The sequence below is a fragment of the Colossoma macropomum genome, unplaced genomic scaffold (assembly GCF_904425465.1).
Source record: "Colossoma macropomum unplaced genomic scaffold, Colossoma_macropomum, whole genome shotgun sequence".
NCBI classification, from domain to species: domain Eukaryota; kingdom Metazoa; phylum Chordata; class Actinopteri; order Characiformes; family Serrasalmidae; genus Colossoma; species Colossoma macropomum.
The window spans coordinates 25627064-25650237 of NW_023494785.1; the positions used below are offsets into that span (position 1 = coordinate 25627064).

A 23174-nucleotide genomic window follows, 5' to 3' on the forward strand; every position below is an offset into this window, starting at 1 on the left:
ATAGCCTGGATTCAGATAATAACAATAATAATAATGATAATAAAAGGAGGTTTCAATTGAAAACTATAGTTAACTTGTTAACTAGTTATTTGCTGTTATTTTTATTTCTAAAAAGAAATTAAAGGAACTTCCTACTATGTTACTATATGTTTTTCCATATCACTATGTCTATAAAAAATGACACTGTGAACATTAATATATATAAAAAACATTAATATATAGAAAACCTTGTATCTCCAAATGATAACTTTACAGGAAAAGGAAAAAAAAAAACTACTTCACTTTTAATGTAAGTCAATGGAACCAGAGTTTTTTCCATGTCATTCTGGGTCATTTCTTTTGGTCCATGCTTCATGAAATTTACATATAATGTAAAGGACAACAAGCTTTTTCAAAAAACGTCCAAAAAAATGGAGATACAAAGTTCGGTTATATATATATATATATATATATATATATATTTATGTATATAAAATTGAAATTTAATATTCTTTGCACTCGATGGATCTGTGTGCGGCAAATTTTGGCAAATTTTGGTTGTGGTTTTGGATTTATGTTTGAGATTTTGAAAACAGGACTGTTTGTGAACCAAACGCCACAGCAAGGACAGATCATGGTCTAGCAAGGCCCCTGGGCACATGTGACTTGAGAGGCCTGAGAACCAATAACATTTCTTCATATATTACATTTATTAAGTGATTTGTACATATTCAAGGGCTATTCAATCATCTAATGTTTACATCTGCAGTAGATTGTCGTACATATTTGGGTCACCTCGTGCCTCGTGGTCTTTAGGGCCCTTAGCAGTCAGAGGCCCTTGGCAGTCAGAAACCCCTGGCTAGTAATCTATCCCTGTACCCAACCCAACTCATCTAGAGGGACAGATATGTCCCTTCAAAAACCGAAAGTAAACTCACCAAAATGCAGGCCAAGTTCTATCCAGAATGAGTGGTAAAAGGAAAGAGAGGGTTCAGATATCTCCTGACTGAGGCCTGCCGAGGATGAGAGCGGACGGCCCTGCCATCTTTTGGAGTATATGTGTGTGACGGGCCTATGATAAATGAGAGGGCTCTTGTGGCCACTGTGTTTGCTTAGACCTCTTGTTTCTGACATCGTCTCGCTCCCGTCCAGCCTCGGAGTGTCCACTATTAAAACATAACCCAAACTGACAACGACCAGTCCTCTGGGTATTCCACCACATGGCTTTTCTGTCTCTCTCTCTCTCTCTCTCTCTCTCTCTCCAACTGGTGCTGTTCTGGACCAGAGCCTGCTGCGCTTGACTGTGGCCGGCTTTCCAGTACATTAGGAGTATATGAAAGAGCTGGCCAGAGTCCGTCCTGCTTCTCCACACATGCACATATGGGAAAGCGCTAGCTCCCTACCTTCATGAAGCTTTATTTATCCAAGCTGCTCAGACCCCTAAAAGAGACCCTCACTGTGGCCCAGGCTTGGGGGTATGCACATCCCAATAAATAACAGTTTCCTGGACGCCACTTCCGCTCTTCACTCATCTGTTGGAGAAGGAAAATTGAGAAGTTTGAGCTTGTAAAGCATCTCAGCAATCCATCAGGGTGGTGGAGGGGGACGGTCTGGCCAGTTGTTCTGAATCTGCCCACTTCTGGTGCGGTTGTTATGCCTTGGACCACTTGCTGGCCTCCCGCCTACACCGAACGAGAGCCGCAGGCCGCGGTGCTTTTATTCAGAGCCGGAACGGTGAGAAAATCTTGAGGCGGCAGGGGGTCTGGGAAATGCGAGACACTTCTCACTCCAGTTTATGTTTTTACAAATGTTCAGAGCAGACAAGCGACGGCACAGGCCATCAAAGCCTAATGCCGTGTGTGAAGAGGGGGAAAGTGAGAGAGAACACAATGCATGTGCCCTGCTTGAGTGTGTGTGTGTGTATTGGTACTGAAGCCTGTAACACAAAAACTAAGCAAAGAGCAACTGAGCTTAGACAAAACATACACCGTTTTGAAATTGAAATCTGTATTTATCGCTTATTTGTGCATGTGCAGTTCATTTCTAATCAAAATGACCATTTAGAAGATGTTTTTCAGTATGAGTACAGAAAGCAGTAAAATATATTGGTAACACTTTCTTTTAGTGGTCTTCTGTAGACTCTAAACAGATTATCAGTAATACATCAACAACATATCAGTGAGGTAGTAGTAGTGAAGCATCTGAATACATAAAAAGTAAATATCTTGAAGATGTAGTGTTGATACATTACTTACATTAAGGAGATGTATTGTTAATATGTTACTTCTATTACACAAAACCTAACCTTACCCAAAACTTGACCCTAACCCTGGCCCTAATCCTAACCCTAATCTTAACCACAACCCTAAACCTAATCCTAACCCTCATATGTTTTTGATATGTTACCGAGAGTCTGTTAAGTGTTTGTTTCATCTAAAAGGACCACACAAAATAAAGCATCACCAATATATTCAACAGAAAATTACACAAATGCTTCACTAATTAGATAAAACATCAAAATTTTAAATTATTTAAAGCATTTACCCTTTGCCTTTATTACAGTTTCCATTCTTTTTATAGCTTCCATGCTGTCAAGCTTTCAAAGAAATCTGCAGGAATATTTTTCCACACCTCCAAAGTTCATCTTTGAAATTGGTTACATTTTCTGCTTCTCACAATCAGAGTAATCCAAAAACATTCAATGATGTTGAGGTCTGGGTTTTTTCTCCATTGCTCTGACAGCACCAGCAGCTTCTTTGTTTAATTTGACAGCTACACATCCTTTCAGACTCATAGCGTTGAGTCGTCTTCTCACAGTGGAAGGATTGACAGAAACACCTGTGGATTTTTTCAGATCTGATGCAAGAGTGGAGCTTGATTTCTCCTCTCTCTCAAAGATGAAAGCTTTATGTAATGTTTATCTGATGGTGATGGTTTTGGTGGTCTACTGGGTTATTTTGTCTTTATCTGTTAATTAAAAATTTCCATTTTTGGAAACTTGTTTTTTCCACTTGGTTTTCTTCGACTTTCCCCTTCCTTTTGCAAGTGGATTATTTTATATCTAATCTCCCAAGAAATATCGGCTAAAATAACTTGGCAGGTTTGACTAGAAATTAAATAAATGAAAGGTGGTCTCCTAGATTACAGTGCTGTATGTGTATGAATATAGAGTGAGTGTATATGTGCATGTGTGAGTGCATTATAGAGGGGAAGAAGTGGGGGAATAATTTTCCATTTTGTCAAATGTGTTTAGGTGAAATTGGAAGCTATGTGTGTGTATGTACTTTAAGTGTGTGTGTGTGCCTGTGTGTGATGGGGTGGTGTGTGGGGGGTGGTTTTTCAGCTCGTTATTCAGTAGTAGTGTCCTGGATTTAAATCCTGTCGGTCTCAAGTGGGCACATCACAAACCCAGCAGACTTTGGCAGGGAGCTGGCAGCCAGAGCTCTTAGGAGGCCTCCAGTTTAATGAGCATGAATAATGAATAACACTCGCTACACACCGCACACCGAGGGGAGATGCCAGTTTATTAGGCCAAGCCCTTCTTTTTTCCTCTTTCCTCCCTCTCTCTCCCTCCATCTCTCTCTCTCTCACTCCACGGCCCTGCCGTCTTCAGCGAAGGCAAACTGCCTCTCCACATTCGCCGTGCGTCTGACGTGCTGAAAATAACTTTTCCGACACGCCGAATAAACAGCAGCTGTCATTCCTCGTCCGAGCTATAAATAAAAGGGGTCGTTTATCTGCCATGCGTCGGAATAACACGGCCGCGAGCTCACAAACGAGTGGGAGACGTGAGGAATAACGGAGAGGGGCCTGAAAAATGGACATGATGAGAAGGACAGCAGGGGGCTGCTGGTTTTATGATGACAACGTAAATATGAAACACACACACACACTCACACACACACACACACACACACACACACAGAAAGATAGAGCATGGTATGCCAAGCCAAGCATGAGCATTCTCTTTTTGTGAGTGTTTCTGAATTATTGATAGATCTGATCAATATTTCCCCAGCCCTTAATACGCTCATTGATTCCTCCATTACCGTCAGCTTTATTTACCGGCCTGTCTCTCTTCATAACGGCCATAACAAGCTACCACCAGCCAGCACAGCACGGTAAATCTGGCCTTTAGGAGCAGCACCTCTCAGGAAGGCCTGTGTTAGACTTCAGAGGGTCTCATCGTGATCTAGTTAAATGTTTTGACACATCTAACTGAACCACACGCTGCCTTTACATTACAACAACTGTTACAAGCCTGCTAGCTACTTGGTGGGTTTGTCACTACTATACAAGCAAGTTTAGTTCGAGGCTATTTTTCTGTGTTCTGAATAGATGCAGGTGAGAAATGGTCTAACACTATCAACCAACCAAATGTCAACCAATGTAAAAATTTCCTGCTTACTTCTCCATCTTATTAACACTGATTTCACCTTGTAGATTAAATATAGATGTGTGCCACATTAAAAGTCCTTTAGGGGAGTGTTTATCCTCGTTAAAGTGCTTTAGTCAATCAGTTATGTTGTGAGGTCATTCTAAATTCTAAAGTGATCAAAATGGGGTGTACTGGAACGCCATTCTGTGAGTAAAAGTTGGGTTGGAATAGTATTTCCAACTCAGATTTTGAAAATCTGGGGAACTGTTTTATATGTGAAACTTTATAGTTGTTTCATGCTTCTTTCTAAAGTGTGTGAATGATGTGAAGTATAATTTCTTGCTATGAATGCGCTCCAAATGCAGCCCACAGTCCGTACAGCCTATGAGAGAGCATTGTACTGCAGGGTCTACCTAAATAGTCCTCTAATTGGCCTATTTTGCTGAAGTACAGTTTGGTGAAAGCAGTAAAAAAAAGAAAAAAACCCACAATAAACAATAATAGTAGTTGTTTATTTTCTGATTTCCTCAAACCTAGGTGACGTCACTGGCATGTCTAGTCAATGTAATATTAGTGAATGTTATTTTACAGGTGTATTTTGAAATGTCCGCAACTTATCTAATGCATTAGCAAATAACGTTAGCTAATACGTAACAAATAGAAGATAATCACCTATATAGGTAGCCTTGTTATAACTGTTATAGCCTTGTTATAAATAAAGCTTGTCTGCTAAGTGTTACGGTGCTAATGTTCATTTAAAATGCTACTTTGTCTTCCTTTTCAGTTATAGGAAATGTTCTTATAAGCTCCTGTTCATTTAAAAAAACAATTCCTTTGTTCATGAATACATTCAGTCATGTCTTTTTTTTATTTCCTTTCCTACACTTTTTTAAATGAAGTGACCCATATCTTTAAAGAAATATTATCATCTCTGTTCATGAAAACTAAATAAGAATTAAGTTGCAGTTACAATGTTGTGTTTGCAAATTACCTGTCTTTATTAAATCAAAGCATTGCTAATTGTAAAAATCAAGACTGTCAAGACTGGACAGACACCTATATATATATATATATATATATATATATATATATATATATATATATATATATATATACAATTTATTTATTAGCATCATTCAGTTTTTAAGTAGCTTTGTAAAAAGAGAGACTTCTGAGACCTGTGATGTAAGATAAAAGTCAAGTTTTCAACGGTCAAGCATTCAGCTCTTAATTTTAACAGAAACATCTACATTTTCAAATGTATGAAATGCATTAGAGTCAAGCATTTAATTGATTTTAAAATCAATAAATGTAAAATCTCTAGTGAATAATTTAAGGTCTATTTTAATATGAAAATGCACTGGCAATAAATAAATAAGTAAATAATTCAGATCAGTGTTCACACAATAAAATTTCTCTATTTTCACCACTAGTAAAAGTAATAGCTCTATTTGGTCGAAGGCCAAACCCTCTGACTGTAATAATTCCATAAGTGTTATTTCATAGTTTTGATTCATATTCTTCATTTCATATTTTAGTTTATAGTCTTTACTATAATTCTAATGTAGAAAATAGTAAAAAATAAAGAAACACCCTTCTATGAGTAGGTATGTCTAAACGGTTGATTAATACTAGTACTTCACTCAGTCTACTGAACACAGACACATGCAGCGCTGACCTCCAGAATGAACGTGGTCCTGCATCAAACGCTCCAGATCTGTCAGTCATGCTGGCTGTTGTTACAGGGCCACACGATGACAGACGAAAGGGAAAGGCTTAATTATTGATCAGACTGCAGATTTTTCTTTTTTCTTCACCCTTTTAAAGCTACACCCCATGCTCTGGTTTCAAAAGGATTACAGTGGTGAGGTGTTTGAGGCAGTGATTGTGAGGGTGAACAACATCATTTTATGAATTCATTTTATGAATTTTCTCTTTTTTTCTCTGCATCATCTGACTGTAGTATAGCATCAACTTTGATTCAATTCTCTTGCTGCTCTTCTTCTTTCCTCTCTTTTGATGGATCTGTCTTACATGAAGGAGGGTTAAGTAGTGAACATCACTGTTATCAGTCTCAATCTCAGTCTGGGAATACCTCAGTGTGAGTGTTAGAAAAATACAGAGAGAGAGAGAGAGAGAGAGAGAGAGGGAGAGAGAGCAGAACATCCGAACAATTGTATTTTATTAACATCAGCTTATACAATCTCCAATGTTAGCATCAACCAAATTTGGAAACATATTTTACCTCTTTATGTCAACAGAATCTCAAATCATAAATTAGACTCCAGACACCCATTGAGTTCATTCAAACCTGAACTCTTTAAAATGTGACTCTTTATGTTCACACAAACTTTTTCTATTTACCGAGCAGATCTACTGCTTCTGCTAAAACATACACTACTTTATATACTACTACTTTAGTCCATAGCTTCATTCCTTCTCTTGTCAAAAATAACCTTCAGATAAATGTGTTTGCTATTGACATACAGCTAGTACAAAAAAAATAAATAAATAAAACTCGGCAAACACATCAAGCCGTCCACCATGTTCTGTGAGGCACTACGGAGGGAGAGCTCAGTGACAGCATTCGCGGATGCTGCCTGGAACTTTTTTTTCAACTGTGATCGCTGTCAACCACCCATGTCCTCCCATGTCCTCCCATGAAGGCATGAGAAAAGGTGTTAGAGAGAGTGCAGCCAAGACATAGGAAACAGATGATATTACTGTTGTAGAAAAAAAAATCTATCTCTACAATTGTAATATGGCAGTGAAAAAAAAAAAAGTTCTTTTCTTAACTTCACATCAGTTCATGTAAATTCTGTCAGTCCATTTGTCATGAGATGTTCACAGAATGTAAAGGGCAGCTTGTGTTTTCAAATTGTGTAAATTAGATTACATTATTTGTTTAAACAGTGATGATGTGTTCATACATTTGCCTTCTCTCACGTGCCCTAAAGGTGTCCCATCCCATCCTCATCTTTTTCTGGCCCTGAAGATGTCTCAGCACAACCTCATCCTGCACTGTCATCCTCCTGTCTTAATCCTGTCCTCATTTTGTCCCATCCTTTCCTTGTCCTGCCCATCCTCATCCTGTTCTATGCTGTCCTCATTCTGTCCCTTTTCATCATTGTCCCATCATAGCCTCATCCTGTCCCATCACTTCCTCATCCCATCCCATCCTCATTCTGTCCTAAGCCATGTTCATCCTGTCCCATCCTGTACTCATCTCATCTTGTCCTCGGTTTGTCCTATCCTCATCCTATCCTGTGCCATCCCATCCAATGCCTTCCTTATTCCATCCTATACTCATCCTGTTTACATCCTGTCCTATCCTCATCCTATCCTGTGCCATCCCATCCCATGCCTTCTTTATTCCACCCCATCCTCATTCTGTCCCATACCATCCTCGTCCTGTTCCAACCAGTCCTCATCTCACACATCAACATCTTGTTCCAGTTTCATCCTCATCCCATCCTGTGCCATGCCATCCCATCTCTTCCTCATCCTGTTCCATCCTCATTCTGTTCCATCCCTTCGTCATTCTGTCCCAACCTGTCCTCATCCCTGCTAATCCTCATATTGTCCTATCCAATTTTCATACATTTCTCACCCTGTCCTGTCCCATCCTTACCCCATCCTATGCCATCCCGTCTCTAGCCTATCCTTGTACAGTCCCACATCATTCTTATCTCATTGCATACCATCTTTCTTCCATCCAGTCTTATCCTCATCATGTCCTTGTTCCATCTGTCCCATCCTATCGTCATCCAGTTTCATCCTCACTGTATCCTTATCCTGTCCTGTCCTCATCCTATCCTGTCCCATTCTCATCCCATCTAAATCCCACCCGTATCCCATCATCTGTGGTTCTACAGACCTTCCTTACAAAGCAGCAGCAATGGAGTTGTTTCCTCATGCCGAGGTTGCTCTTTTAGTGGTCAGGACATGAGTTGTCAGGTAGCTCATGAAAAAGTAATCACCACCCCTTTCCCCTCCTTCCCAGTCCTCCCCTCCCTCATCTGTCTCTCACTGTCGCCTGACATCATGTCTCAGCCTCGTCCGCCTGCTGGAGGAGGAGGAGGCGAAGGAGGGCGCCTCGTGCAGGTATGCCGCCACTTCCTGTCCCAGCCCATATGTTCCTGCCGCTTCTGACAGCGAAATCACGTCTTACGCCGGCGGCTCGAGTTGTTTACAGAAGTTTAAACTCCTGTGATATGCCCGGTGCACCCCTCCCCCTCACCCCACCTTGCCTGTTTTTAGACCCATAGATAATACATGAGCATGAGGTTTTAAAGGAGCCTGCCATATGCATGAAGGCATTAAGCGGAGAGCCAAACTGACAGCTCCATCTGCCAAACAAGCTCTGCGTCGAGGAGAGACGAGACCCCTGGAGCTCTCCTCTCCTCTGTCTCCCTCCGCTCCTCTCTCTGTCCCTCCCCTCTGTTCACCTCCTTTCTCCTCCTCTCTCCTCTCCTCTCCTCTCTTTTTTCCCATCTCTCTGGAGGACGCCACGCTGTCATCAGTACCGATGCTAAATATTAATAATTTGTTGACCTCAAAGTGTTTAGGAAGTCTTGCACAGGCACAAGCACGTCCCCTTTGCAAATGCTGAATGGCATATGCAGATGTCAGGTGAGCCTCTCTCTCGCTCTCTGTTTTCCAGCCGCCCAGAAAACAGACAAGTTGCTGCAGAATTTGTCATGAATATTGCATTGTGGACGCCTGCACACACACACGCGCGCACACACGCCACTCCTCCCACTCCAGACACAGGCTGAATTTGTAACAACAAAGCAAACTCTGCACTTCTGTAAGGTATTTTTTGCACAAACATTACATGCCTCCCTACATGGTTCCAGGAGGAAGCCTGAAAAGAATGTGGCTTGCACAGATCCACTCAAATTAGGGAGTATGTGTGGGATATGCACTTCATCCCTTTAACAGCAAATGAAACAGTCACTCGTCTTGAAAATACAAACAAACAAAAAATAAACAAAAAAATAAAACACCCAGTAACTTATGCGACCGAACCCTCTTTCTTCCAAGAGCACAAAAAAACACAAGTTGCATCTGAGGACCTACACTTCTCACATTTCTACAGTTTAACTGTATCAAACGTGTAGATTCCTGTCTGAAATGTAACCTGACAAATAAAAAATAAAGAAAAAAAACACTGGCCCCATGTGTCTGCAAACAAACAGTGTGTTTCAGTGCTTTAGCTGTCGACAGGCCATGTGTATGTGTGTCTCCTTCAGCCCCAACGTCTTTATTGGGTCTTAACTGATGCTGCTCGGTGGGAAGTCGCTTGATGAGTATCAGAGTGTCAGTGAGACTCATTTATTCCACCACACTTGTCGGGCGTCTGTGCCAATAACCCTCTCCCTCTGTCTCTCTCTCTCCTTCTCTGTCTTTGTTTGTCTCTCTTTCACACTCTCTTTCTCTCCACATCTCTGTCACAGTCTCTCTGTCTCTCTCCATCTCTCTCTAGCACCATGGATGGGACTGTATGCTGCAGGAGCTCCTGTTTCACAGATCCTGTATTGTGTCAAAAGCTTGGGGACACCTACAATCATGTGAAGTAAGTACACTCCATGAAAACTTTTTCAACATATTTAGATACAGATATGAAGCCTTTCAAATAAAGTGTTTATAGGTAAAGATGATATAATTGAACAAGTTACACTTAAAATGAACAAAATTATGTAGTTTATGACTTTGTATAATTGAAATAAACAGTAATGTAGTTTTCTCATGTGAAAAAAAGGAAGTACACCCCTACACATTTCACTACTTCAAACATGTCAAATTGGAATCAGGTGTAGCCAATTACATGCTAATAATTAAAACACTATTAGGGAATATTTTGGAGGAAGTTTTCTAATTTCAACCTCAGATATCTTGTCTGGTTTGCTTTGTGATACTGGACCGTGTAGTATCATTATGCCTAGATAAAAAGAGCTCTCTGGGGCCTTTGGAAAGGGGTTTTAGATGCCTGTAAGTCTGAGAAAGGGTTTCAGAAGATATCCAAATATTGGAAATCAGTCCTTCTACTGTCTGAGAGATCATCAACAACTTGTCTGTGCCTGGCTGGCCCAGCAAATTTAACAAAGAGCAGATTGCAAGATGCTTAAAGATGTCTCTAAGAACCCCAAAATTTCATCAAAGGATTTGCAGGTAGCTCCGGCCACTGTTGATGTAAAAGTGCATGCATATAGCATTAGAAAATTGACTGCACTAATTTGACTTACATGGGGGTGCACCAGGATGAAATCTTGCTGTTGAAAAAGAACATCAGGGCAAGACTAAAGTTTGGTAATGAATATCTGTATGAGGACCATCCTGCTTATTCTGGAACAATGTGCTCTGGACAGACAAGTCAAAGATAGAGTTGTTTGGCCACAGTACCAGAAACATGTTTGGCTAAAGCCAAAGACAGCATTTAATCAGATGAACATCATACCAGCTATAAAGCATGGTGTTGGAAATGTTATGGCTTGGGGCTGGTTTGCTGCCTCAGGGCCTGGCCAACTTGCAATTAGAGAATTCTCTTTCATACCAGAGAGTGCTTGAGGAGAATGTGAGACCATCTGTAAAAAAGGCGAAGCTGAATAATCGGATCCTCCAACAGGATAATGATCACAAACATATAAGTAAATCCACCAAGGAATGGCTCAAAAGGAGAAAGTGGGTTATGGAATGGCCTAGTCAAAGCCCAGATCTGAATCCCATTGAAATGCTCTGTTAAAAGAATTCTTCATGGAGGAGTGGGCAAAGATTTCTTCCAGTAGATGCCAGAAACTGGTAGACAGTTATAGGAAATGGCTACATAAAGTTGTTTCTTTCAAAAGGGACAGTACCAGTTACTAAAGCCAGGGGTGTGCTTACTTTTTCAACATACAAAATGACATCTCAGTTAATATTTTTCTCAAATAAATGATTACAAAGTCAAATTGCCATTGTTTTTTTGTTCTATTAAATAACATTTAGCTATACATATTGTTTAAATGAGGATCAAATACTGATATGACCATGCATGTTAAAAAAGAGAAAAATTTAATGGGGTGTATTTACTTTTCATATGACTACAGCTTTTGAAAATGTCTTAATGTAAACAAGCATGTTTTCTTTGTTAGTCTGCAGTAACTTACCGTATGAAATATGTTATTTAGATATTACCATTTTACCTGCAAAAACAGCAAAACAGGGAAAAAAACTGACAAACTGACAAAGTTCTACCTCAATTCATCCCCTGTTGTAATATCAGCACTCATCACTAGGGTATATTTTCATCTGAAAGCACAAACATTTCAGATGTTTAAACCATTTTTGTAAAAATGGCCATTTTATGTCCACCAAATATTTACAGGAATTTTAATCTGACTGATTTGGAAAGTAAAAGCAAGTTAATCAAAAAGTAGTGTCAAAAATGTGTGCCTAAACTTTTGGGCATTGTGATTATAACACCAGCATCTACACAGCAAGATTTCTTACATTATCTAGACTGCAGTGACACCACTTTAGTGTCTGTAATTGCAGTTGGAAGGCCTCTCTGTTGTAAATAGTGTTTGTTGAATGATTATTTCCATATACATTAATCCTAAGGAACAACTTACAAAGATCAAAACAGCAGTTTCAGACATGTAGACATCCAATCACAGCAGAGTCAGCTGTTGCTAGAATGCAACATGACCTCAATGGTGAATTACATAATGTGAGAGTTCATCCCAGCCTACGCTGGAGTTACTGTAGAATACAAATCACTGCAGATGATAAATGAAACATTCTAGCCTAAGACCTGTGCAGAATCTTTCATGATCAACCAGCATCTAATGGCTGTATTCATATATACAGTTGTTGTTGTTGATTTCACTCCCCTGCCAGAACTCTGTCCTGTGCTTCACACAGCTGATACCACTGCCTCACCCTGCTGTCTCAGCTCCTCCTCAAATATCACAGAGATGGAACCTTAGACGAAAAGATTTGAAGACCCAGTGAGCAATCAGCACAACTGCCCAGTCAGTTCTCAGTAATGCCATGACAATCGTTGTTAGGATTAACACTCTCACTCAGCTTTATTAGGAACTCCTACCATGTACATTCCCCACAAGGGTTACTTTTTGAGCTCTGTCTACCTTATAGGTCCACTATATGAGTATACAATTGCAGACTGCAGCCCATCTGTTGCCACGCACAGTTTATCATTCACCCTCCACCCCTTTCATCATTATTTATATGGTGGGCTGTTTTTGAAAAACTGCTGTTTTGGTCTTTGACATGGTAGTGACACTGTGGTGTTGCTGGAGTTTTTACAGATGTCAATATCACTGCTAGGTTGAGAGTTCTTCACCACCCACAAATATCCAGCAAAGAGTGGCTCAGCGGTCAGAAACTGATAACTGATAGAAAGCTAGAGGACGGCATGTATGTGACAGCAGAGGGGATACAGTTGCTACTTGTACACCAGCAACATGAACTTTCTACAAGTCCTATAAGGTATTGGTCTCTAATAAAGTGTAGTTGGTCTTAAAGTGTAGTTGCTCCTTTCTGTGGCTTCATATAATTCTGATTACACCTTAATGCTTTCCTCTAGAATGTGTTTGCCATAAACTGACTTTTACCTCAATACTTAGAAGAACAGATTGGTACTAACTAAAGATGTAAATGACTAACCAATTAACCATTACCTGACAAATAAACCATTGTTTGACGAATGCTATCAGTTAAAACAACATTCATTTCATTTCCAGCAAACAACGGTTCCTATTTGAACAGATGGCTTCATCAAGTTGAGGAACATTTCTGAATTGTATGCATGAGGGTACAACAGGCAATTGGTTCCAGTAGATAGGCCTACAACAAAGCACACTGCTAAAACAGTTGTGTTCAGAACCAATTTTTAAAGGACAATAGACAAATACAACACATCATATCAAAAGTAAACAATAAGACAGAAAACTATTTTGTTCATGTTCACGGAGAGAAAGTATGATGTATGGTGGTTTGAGGAAATCACATGTTGTACAAAATGATAGAGAAGGCGAGCTACTGATACACAGGGCAAGATGACAAAGTCATCACATGGTCATTCAGTATAGTTCTATAGCCATTTCCTTCACGTACATGTTTGTGCCTGGCCACACCTATCAGGACTATAAGGAGCACTTTTTAATATCTCAGTGCATTAATACAGAATTCAGTTGAATTCAGCACCTAAGATATGCATAATAAGTATTTTACCATGGCTTCAAACATGGCTGAGCCAATCAGGTTTCATAACTGGAAATGTCGAATTTTTTAATTGATATTTTGATGGGTCGTGTCCATGATTTAGGCCTGCTGGTTAATACTTAATCACCAACTAACGACAGTCAGTTAATAAGAATTAGCCAAAATTTGCATCTACAACCAATGACCCAGCAATTTAGACCACTAGGTCAATCCATTTGCACCAGACAGGCCCGGCATCCTTCTGGTTAGCGGATCTGTGAGAGGGAAAGTCTTGCATGTCACTGCAGAAGCCGGAACAGCTCAATTACCCCCTACTGCCAGTCTCATAACCCATCGCCTCTGTGCGCCTCCATTGATTGGTCTGGCTCTCAGCAGAGCACCAATGCATTTGCGGGCAGGCTGCCGAAGCCCACACAAAAGGGGGGGATGGGGGCGGGTGTCAGCTTTTAATTGTAACTGTCTTACCGAATAGCGTCGTTTTAATATCCTGTATAGATTTTTATGTAATACACTTACTTGCAGGCAGCCTGGAGCAAGAATCAATTCGGCACAGGAATCTCCTTTTGTTAAAAGCCAATCTTGTTTTAATGATGCATGAAGAAATATTCAAGCATTGACATTTTCCTGTCAGGTTTCTTTAGAAAAAAATCAATTAAGATAATACCGCTTTGACCCAGTTATCCAGTTAATGCTTATTAGGAATGTAATATGATTTACTGTCAGCATAATTTTTTTTTTTCTTTTTTGTATCTCATCCTATTAGTTTGTGCATGTTTCATAGGGCGACAAAGCAGTGGCTCCCTTTTTAGCGGAGGCTGCAGACGCAAAGGAGAGAGGAGGTGGAGGATCGACATTGATTGGAGCTGCTAGATAGGTTAAACACACAGCTGCAGGCCATTCTTTCACATGGGTGGATCTTTTCTCGTGTGTTTATTTTAGTCCCTTTAGTCCTTTTAGTCCCTTTGTTTCTCTTTTTTACCCTACCGCAGCGGCGAAAGAGACACGGTTACGCTCAGATGGGTATTTGCATTCATTAACAGCACCGACTTAAGGCAGACTGCATTGCTGAGATCATGCAATGATTTGCACATGGTTATAAACAGAGTAAAATACACCAACGCTGACTGGAGCAAGTAAAGCCCATTGCAGAAGTATTTGGACCGACACTGTGCTGAAGGTTACAGTCACTGATGACGACTCCTTATGCCCTTAATGAAGGTGTTGCACAGTTGTATTACACACTTAATAACTGTTTTAATAAAGATATTTAACACCATGCCACCTGTCATGAACAACTCTTTTGCTTAATCTATATTAAAAATGCAAAAAGCCTACAGTGAACATAAAGCCAAATAAGTAATTGTTAACTCCAATGGTGGTATGTTCATAAATGTTTATGTCCTGCATTTTTGAAAAGTACCAAAGACATCAAAACACGTTATGTAGTGATAGAAAAAATAATCAAATCAGAACTGGCTAAGATTTTAGATAGTAACAGCAGCTCCTCTTTGCCTTGATCCAATTATGCACAATCTTGGCATTCTCTCAAGCATCTTCATGAGGAGACACTTGGGATGTTTGTCTAACAGTCTTGAAGAAGTACCCAATATTGAGCACTTGTTGGCTGTTTAACTACTTTTTAAGGGGGCAAAAAAGAAATGAAACACAAAGGGGAAAATAAGAACAGAAAGAAAGGAAAAACTGACAAAATTAGCTATCCCACTGCGACATGCAAACAAAGTGCTCTATCCCAAGGGCTCAAGGATCACTGGTGGCTTTATAATGGGAAAATTTAAACCTGTTTTACGCTGTTTAATGTCTTTTCTTCTTTAAATCCTATGACAGCCTTTGTTTTATTCCTAATTGTCTTGTCTGCATGTGAAGAGTCAGCTAAGACGATGTAAAGCTCTATGTCTTGCTCTAGCTCCTATTCTCGCTCTTGCCTGGCCCACGCTGAACCCAGAGACACTTGTGACATTTGATGCTGACGGTGGTGTCTCTACAGAGAACGTGGCATTCTCAGGCAGGTCTCCTGCTCAACACGGAGACAGGTGGCGAGGTGAACACGGGAAGTTTCAGGTGGCTTCATGTGTTCTTCTTGCTTGACTACTGCTGGCTGTTGTCAGGTTTCACGCAACAGCTATGTGTACCTTCGTCCACAAGTCATGGTATGCAAATTGGATGAGAAATGAACCCTATTTGTCCAGTTTGAATTTTGGATGGGATATTTGCAACCAAGTGTGTCACTGATCACTATTATGAACATTCTACACTCACTATCCACATGTATTTCCATTCATTGGTCACTTTATGAAGTCCACTATATGAGTATACAGTTACAGACTCTACCCCATTCATGTTCACACTACATGGACAAAAGTATTGGGACACCTACACATTACACCTACAGGAGCTTAAATGACATCCCATCCTAAATCTTAAAAAGTCCCCCCTTCACTGGTATAACAGCTTCCACTCTTCCGGGAGGCTTTCTACAAGACTGTGGAATGTGCCTCTGGGAATTTTTTGCCCATTCATCCAGAAGAGCATTTGTGAAGTCAGACACTGATGTTGGATGAGAGGACCTGGCTCGCAATCTCCGTTCTTGTTCATCCTAAAGGTGTTTAATGGGGTTGAGGTCAGGGCTCTATGCCAAAGTCACCCAACCATGCCTTTATGGACCTTGCTTTGTGCACTGGGGCTCAGTCATGCTAGAACAGGAAAGGGTCTTTCCCAAACTGTTTCCACAAAGTTGGAAGCAAACAGTTGTCCAAAATGTCTTGGTATGCTGAAGCATTAAGATTTCACTTCACTGGAACTAAGGGTTCTAGCCCAACCTCTGAAAAACAACCCCATAACATTGTCCCTCCTCATTTACAGCTGCCACAATGAAGTCAGGCAGGTAATGTTCTCCTGGCATTCACCAAACCCAGACTCGTCCATCAGTCTACCAGACAGAGAAGCTTGATTTGTCACTCCACAGAATATGTTTCCTCTGCTTCAGAGTCCAGTGGCGGCATCCTTCACACCACTCCATCCGACACTTGGAAAATCAACCTGAAACAGTTGGTTAACACAGTCTGGATAGCAAATATGCCAGCTAGCACAATAGCTATTATAGCTAAAGTAGCCTGCAAATCTAGCTGTTTTACAGATCGTATTTCTTTATAAATTACTACAATTTCAGCTGGATTAAGTACTGCGCAAGCTGGCAAGCACATGCTTTATATAAGACACAACTCACACTTGTACCCCATAGATTCATGAACCTGTGAAGATACAATGAAGGGTTTTGTAATAAAATTGACAATAAATATATGATTATTACATTTTACATATTGAAGGCCTCAAATAATGATCGAACAGGAGACTTTGTGTACAAACTCATTTTATTTACCAACTCAGAGCAGAACCCTAACACGCAGGTATCTGATCACTCATCTGATCATTTCCTTCAGAAACTACAAATCACTTCCCAGATTTGGAAAGCCATTTGAGCGAGTTCAAATGGGTCATCGGTGGTGGTCTGTCCATGTCCCCAGCTTCTTCTGCACCTGGAGGACAATATGGCTGTCCTGCAAAGATAACTGAGCCTTCAGCTCATCTTTCAGGAAGGTCAGAGGTCAAATGCTGCGGAACCTGAGCCTGCTGAAATGTTGAGTAACATATTGACTGAAAAAATAGCTCATCTGGGAGCTTTAGACTTTGACTTTAATATCATCATGCACATCACAATTTATGATTAATATCCCAAATGTCATCCCAATATTACAAAGCTCCAAAGGCATTTAAACAAATATTTTAAAAAAATTATTAACTGTTCTGGGGCAAGGGATTAAACCTTTCTCTTGTTCAGATCAGATTTGTACAAGTAGGTCAAGAAACGGAAAAAAATATTTTATTTTACTTTACATGAGCCTGTTGTACACTACTGAAAGTGCAGATCTTAGACAAAGGCAGTCTTTGCACACTCTCCTTCCAAATGGCAGTCGTGTTGGATGCCGAATCTCAATGGGATCTCAGTGTGACCTGGAGCCCATCTGCTCTGCCACAGGAGCTTAGCCACCGAGTGGCAAACTTCGCTCCCCCTGTAGCTTTCCCAAGGCCCGTCAGGATTTGTCCAGCCCTCGAGAGCCATTGTGTGCCTGCCCCAGATCACAAATTGTATATTCATTGTAAGTGTAGGAGGCAACTCTTTTTATTCCCCCAAGTCCTTAGCGCACACTCAACATATTGCTATTTGGTGGTACAAAAGAACTGCTTTTTCACCTTTTGTAGTTGTATTAGAACAAGCCAGCACTTGTGCATTAAATTACAGCAGAAGTTGTTGTCATTAGTGTTGAGTTCATGGTTTACAGATTTTACATTTCAACAGAGCTCTCTGAACCATATTTGTGTAAACTTGAACAAGTTTGAAATTAAGGCCTGAAAAATGAGATACTCATCATTAAATCACACTTCTTACAAACATGTACAGTGAATGTAACTATTAGAAGCCTCAAGTTCTTGTCATTTTGCTATACTATGCAAATTACATAATTACATAATTAATTAGCCTACATTTACATACAATTTATGTTTTGTATTGACAGGTTTGTGTCCACAGTTTATCATTTGTTCTGATGTCAAAACATGACAAAAACATGAATGCAAAGGATGATTTTTCTTTCTGCCGAAATAAGACTACATGCAGCAATAACTGCTCATCAAATGCTACTCTTCTGTTAACAAACACAAACCTAGTATCAATTGAAAGCTTGAAAGTCTACTTTCAGCAGAATATCTCTGCCTCAATCAACCACAATTGAGAAACAATTCATATATAATTCCAGAATGCTTTTGTTATTGCAAACAATAGCTACCACTTATAAGGGTAAGAAGAATCTAATATGAAGGTTCATAAACTGTGACCTTTATCATGCTTTGTATGAACATGTACAACAACATCAGACAATGCTGGATGTTAATTAAGCCAGCATGTTGGGTGCCCAGGTGCATATAGCTGTGTGTCACCAGTGGCGTAAGGCCACGTTAGCCAAGTTACTCGAGTGAGCTCTTCATAAACACTGTATACCTCATCTTTCACTCTCGCATTATTTTAACGTGCAATGGTGCGACCATGGTTTTTCAATGTCATTCGTCTTCGTCAACGTATGCCGTGGAGAGGCAGCCAGGGGGTGGGTGAGTTGACAGGCAGGAATTAATTCTCTAACACGTAATTATGGAGCAAAATGTTGACTGGCTTGCAGAAAGTGCGCTGTGACACCTCCGCGGTTCCGGGGAGACATGGCAGCGACATTAGCATTGGTCATTAGCGGCACCCATCCCTGCCGCGGTGGCGGGTAGCGACTCGCGTGCAGACCTATTTGGTTGCCTGCGTGACAGGCTTGTTCAGGACAGCAGAAACAGCTGTCTTGGCCCGTGTGAGCCGAAATAATTAGGCCTGTCATCTTCCCCGCTCTGATATCCCCCCCTTCAACCCTGCTCTGCGAGCGAGAAAAAAAAAATGCAAATATTTTGCTTTCATTGTCACGTTCACCTTGACACGGATATTGCCTGGGCGCCTAACTGGATGAGATGACTTCTAAATTTGCATTGTTCGTTCTAATAAATTTGCTTCTTTCGGGAGGGCCCCGTGGCAGGGACCCATCAGATAAAGTCCCGCCGAGTGTCATCAATCACTGAGGTGGGGGGGGTGGCCTGACAGACGGCTTTCGCCTTCATTTGTTACATACGCGAACACGCTTAATTATTTGTACTGTAATTAGTTGGGAAAATGTCAGGAAATGTCAGCTCTCTGTTCGGCGTGGAACCGGGGGCGTGCGGCGCTTGAAAGCTGCGGTGACTGAAGTATCATTAATGCCACGGAACAAGATGAGGATCAGCTGGGGAGGAGTGAGGGCTTCTTAGAATGTAATCATGGCAAGGAGGGGGGAGAGAGAGAAAGAGAGAACGAGAGAGAGAGAGACAGAGAGCGGCAAATCAGTCGAGCTAACATGATGGGCATCTTATTAGTGAGCAGCAACATTTCTCCTCCATGTCTTGTTTTCCCTTTCTCTCTCTCTCGCTCTCTTCACTTTTCCTCCCAGCCGTGAGAAATAAAGGCAGCGAGCAGGAGAAATAAAGTCGGGTAAACAACCGCGGCTGCCCTCACACAGAGCTGCTGTCAAACTGGGCACATTTTACCATGTTGTGCCCGCCTGTCACATATATACACACACACACATTATGCATAAACAAAATAGAATGGGGAGAGACTTTCTGTCAAAATCTTTCAAACTTAGGGGCTTTTTTGAAATAAACTGCATTAAATCCATGGCTAAAAACTTTCATTATGGAAATGGGTTGATGGGATCTGCACGGATTAAAGGCCCTGCATGGCTAATTAGGGACTGGGCAGTGGTCAGGAGATAGACTGCCGCTTAAAATCTGTCCAGAAGCCTGATCGGGCCTGATTGTTTGAATAAATCCAATCGGAATGTGTTTTTCGTGGGTAGGGGGGGTTGAATGAGGGAGAATTAGAGGCTCTCTTGGGGGGTTCTCATCATTCGACTTCCAAGGCCTCACACCAGGAGAGCGGGAGGGGGATCGGCTCTGAGCTACCTTACCCAGAAAGAGCTACTGATGGTCATCCAAGAGCTCCTTAATTAGCTGGCAATCTGGCAACAGCGTGTGTTTCCCGGGCCGTGGCAGGCCTGCTAGGATACTGCGCCAGATGCAGTTCCACCTTCAGCATGTCATTTCATTGTGTAGGCAGAAAGGCGGGGGGTGGGGGAGGCTGGTGGTGGTGGCAGGGCATGGACCGACAGGCCACGGTCCAGCCGGCTGCCTCTCTCTCCTCCACTCTCTTTCATACCACAGCTGAGAGTCAGGACAGTAGAGGTGACCTCGGGCGACCTCGACCTTGAGCAGAGAGACTAATGCCGCTGTTGGAGGCCCTAACCTCTCTGAATCCTGTCCTTCTTCCATTTGGAAATGGCTGCAGCTTCACGAGTGGGTTAGGGACAAATGCCAGAAGACTCAAAGACTTTTTATTTAGAAGCAAGCAAGGCGTTCATATCTACTTAGTGTCCACATAGTTGCAATTATTACTAGTGATAAAAAAGCATTGTAAAAAACACACGCTGTTAAATGAACTGGAATTATTTGAATGTGATGGTGAATTATTTCTCACTCACCGCTCATTAAAACAAGTGGAGAAAGTGAGGATTCCAAATTGAATTGATACCATGTTTGTGTTTGCAAATAGAAGAGAAGGAATTGGAATGTGATGAAAAGTTATTGCTGTGTATCTTATTTTGCAGAAACATCCCTTACCTGATGATACTGAATGTAAATGTAATTAATTATAATTGTGTAATCCTTCAGTATTATGTATGTGTGTAATTATGTAATTGCATTTTTATAATTATGCATCATCAATGAAATGTATACCAAAATAAAAACAACTTTTATAACTTTTAAGGGTTAATAATAGACTTTTAAAGGTTAAAGTATTTTGGCATATAGTTATACTACACCTTATAACAATAAAATTCACTGTTGAAAAGTCAGTATGGTGTCATGATTTGGTCTACTGTCATAGTAAATATAAACTGAAATAAATAGGGGTTAGAATGCGTTACCTGCTGCTGAAACGTTGGAATTGAACCTTCACTATTTTTCAGTGTTTTCCACTATTTTTCCCCCTGGCAGACAGTCTGTCTAAATGTCATGTGTGTTGTATTCTTCCCCCCTGACTGTCTGTTCAGGATTTCAATTCATTAACCGAAAAGACGCCTGCCATCTTGGCAGCGCGGAACTTTTGCATGGGAGTATGAATGCGCTCCGGGTTTGCAAATGAAAAAAAAAAGTCCTCTGCTTGCGGCTGATATTGTCCACGTGAGCTGACCACAGCCCTCAAATTGGGATGTTCATGTAAAGGTGTTTAACAAAAACCACTTAGGTTCCAGCTTGTAGCTCGCTATTAAGCTAATCAACTGTTCGATTTGCAGTCTTAAGCAAAGGGAAGCATCCAAGCTTGTGTAAACACTTCCAAATGCCTCCTCCAATACTTCTAATAGTTTTATTTTCACATGTGTAAGTAGTCGTTTTTGCTGTGTAGTTGTGGCTTCAGCATTAAGCTTTTTTACTGAAGTATTGGATTGGCCTCACTTCGGCTTATTGCGCCTATTATATGCAGCGTTTGCTTTAAGAGAGCTAAGAGGAATTACTACAGCAGAGTTGTTGAGTTTGAAGAAAAACTCCAGGAGAGAGCGAGAGAGAGAGAGAGAGAGAGAGAGAGAGAGAGAGGGACACAGAGAGAGAAGTGGAGGCGTCAGCCCCTGACAAAGCACTAGATGGGTGACAGCCTAATAAACTAGCATGACATGCCATCAAATAAACAGATGATCTCCTCTCCCAGATTCCTCCCGGCTGCTGGATGCACCCCAAAATCTCCCACTGTGCACTGCTTTCACCCATAAGCTCACTTTTCCACACCAAACAGGGCTACTACTGTACCTTCCTCTGGATGTATGATACCATGTGTGCCACAGTATTGCTATACTGCTATTAGAGACTGTAGATCATCTGTTGATGCACCATTTGTGTTAACTATTCTCTAGCCCTTCATCAATGGTCAGTTTCTGACCACAGAGCTGGTCTTGGTTGGATTGTTGAGTGGTGGACCACTCTCAACCTAACAGTGATGCTGATGTGTGTACAAACTCCAGCCACAACATTGAACCTGATACACTGATCCCAGCTCCACTACCATACTACTACCACGTCAGTGTCACTGCTGTGTTGAGAATGATCCACCACCCAATTAATATCTGGTCAACAGTGGTCATGCATTCAGAAAATGACTAATAATGAATGGGCTACACTCCTCATACTAAACTGTCAGGAGGGGTGACCCTTTTTGTCACTGGGGTGGTACCGTCAAGGATATGTCTTCAGTACCTTTAGTTAGTGAAATTAGTTGTATTATATTTATAATTGAAATTATATTTTTTGAGTTGTATTGACGCTACACACCTTGTCTTGAGTCCCAGCTTTTTATTTTCCTTGTTCTGTTTTAAAACATTAGAATATAAAAAGGTACAAATATGTACCTTTGTCCTGGGAAAAACCTATTTAAGGTACACACCCTAAAATCCTTGATGTACCTTTGAGGGTGCATTTTCGTTGTTTGTACCTTAATGGACGAAAATTGTACCTCCACAGTAAAGTAGAGGTTCCAAAACATTTTCATGTCTCCCACTGGGTAGAGGGTGCCTGTAAAGTTTATATATCATAGACCTATGCCCTCAATGCGAATCAGAGGGACATTGTCTTATTTTGGCTGATCATAACACATTTATCAAACATGTTTTAAAATGATTTAGTCCCAAATTTTTGGAAAATGTAGAAGACTTTAAACTTTTTTTTTAAGTACTACATGGATATTTTTGCCCTTCCTGTCAAATAATTAAGTAGACAGGAACAGGGAAAGCCAACAAACGGATGCTAAAAGATGGCTTTGAATCAATGATAGCCTTTGAACATTGAGATGCCAGTTTTTTTTGTGCTTGTGCATTACAGAGCCCAATCAGCTCCTTGAAGA

At 40.8% G+C, this 23174-nt stretch overlaps 1 long non-coding RNA gene across 2 annotated transcripts; it reads left to right on the plus strand.

The window, feature by feature from the left end:
- The first annotated feature begins 3572 nt into the window (after positions 1 to 3572).
- On the plus strand, positions 3573 to 12868 carry LOC118813849. Of its 2 annotated transcripts, none has more exons than XR_005007682.1 (3): positions 3573 to 3847; positions 9817 to 9935; positions 12263 to 12868. It is a non-coding gene; the product is annotated as an uncharacterized LOC118813849 (long non-coding RNA). The 2 variants fall into 2 exon arrangements; XR_005007681.1 differs by having other exon boundaries at positions 3577 to 3847; positions 12239 to 12868.
- The last annotated feature ends 10306 nt before the right edge of the window (positions 12869 to 23174 follow it).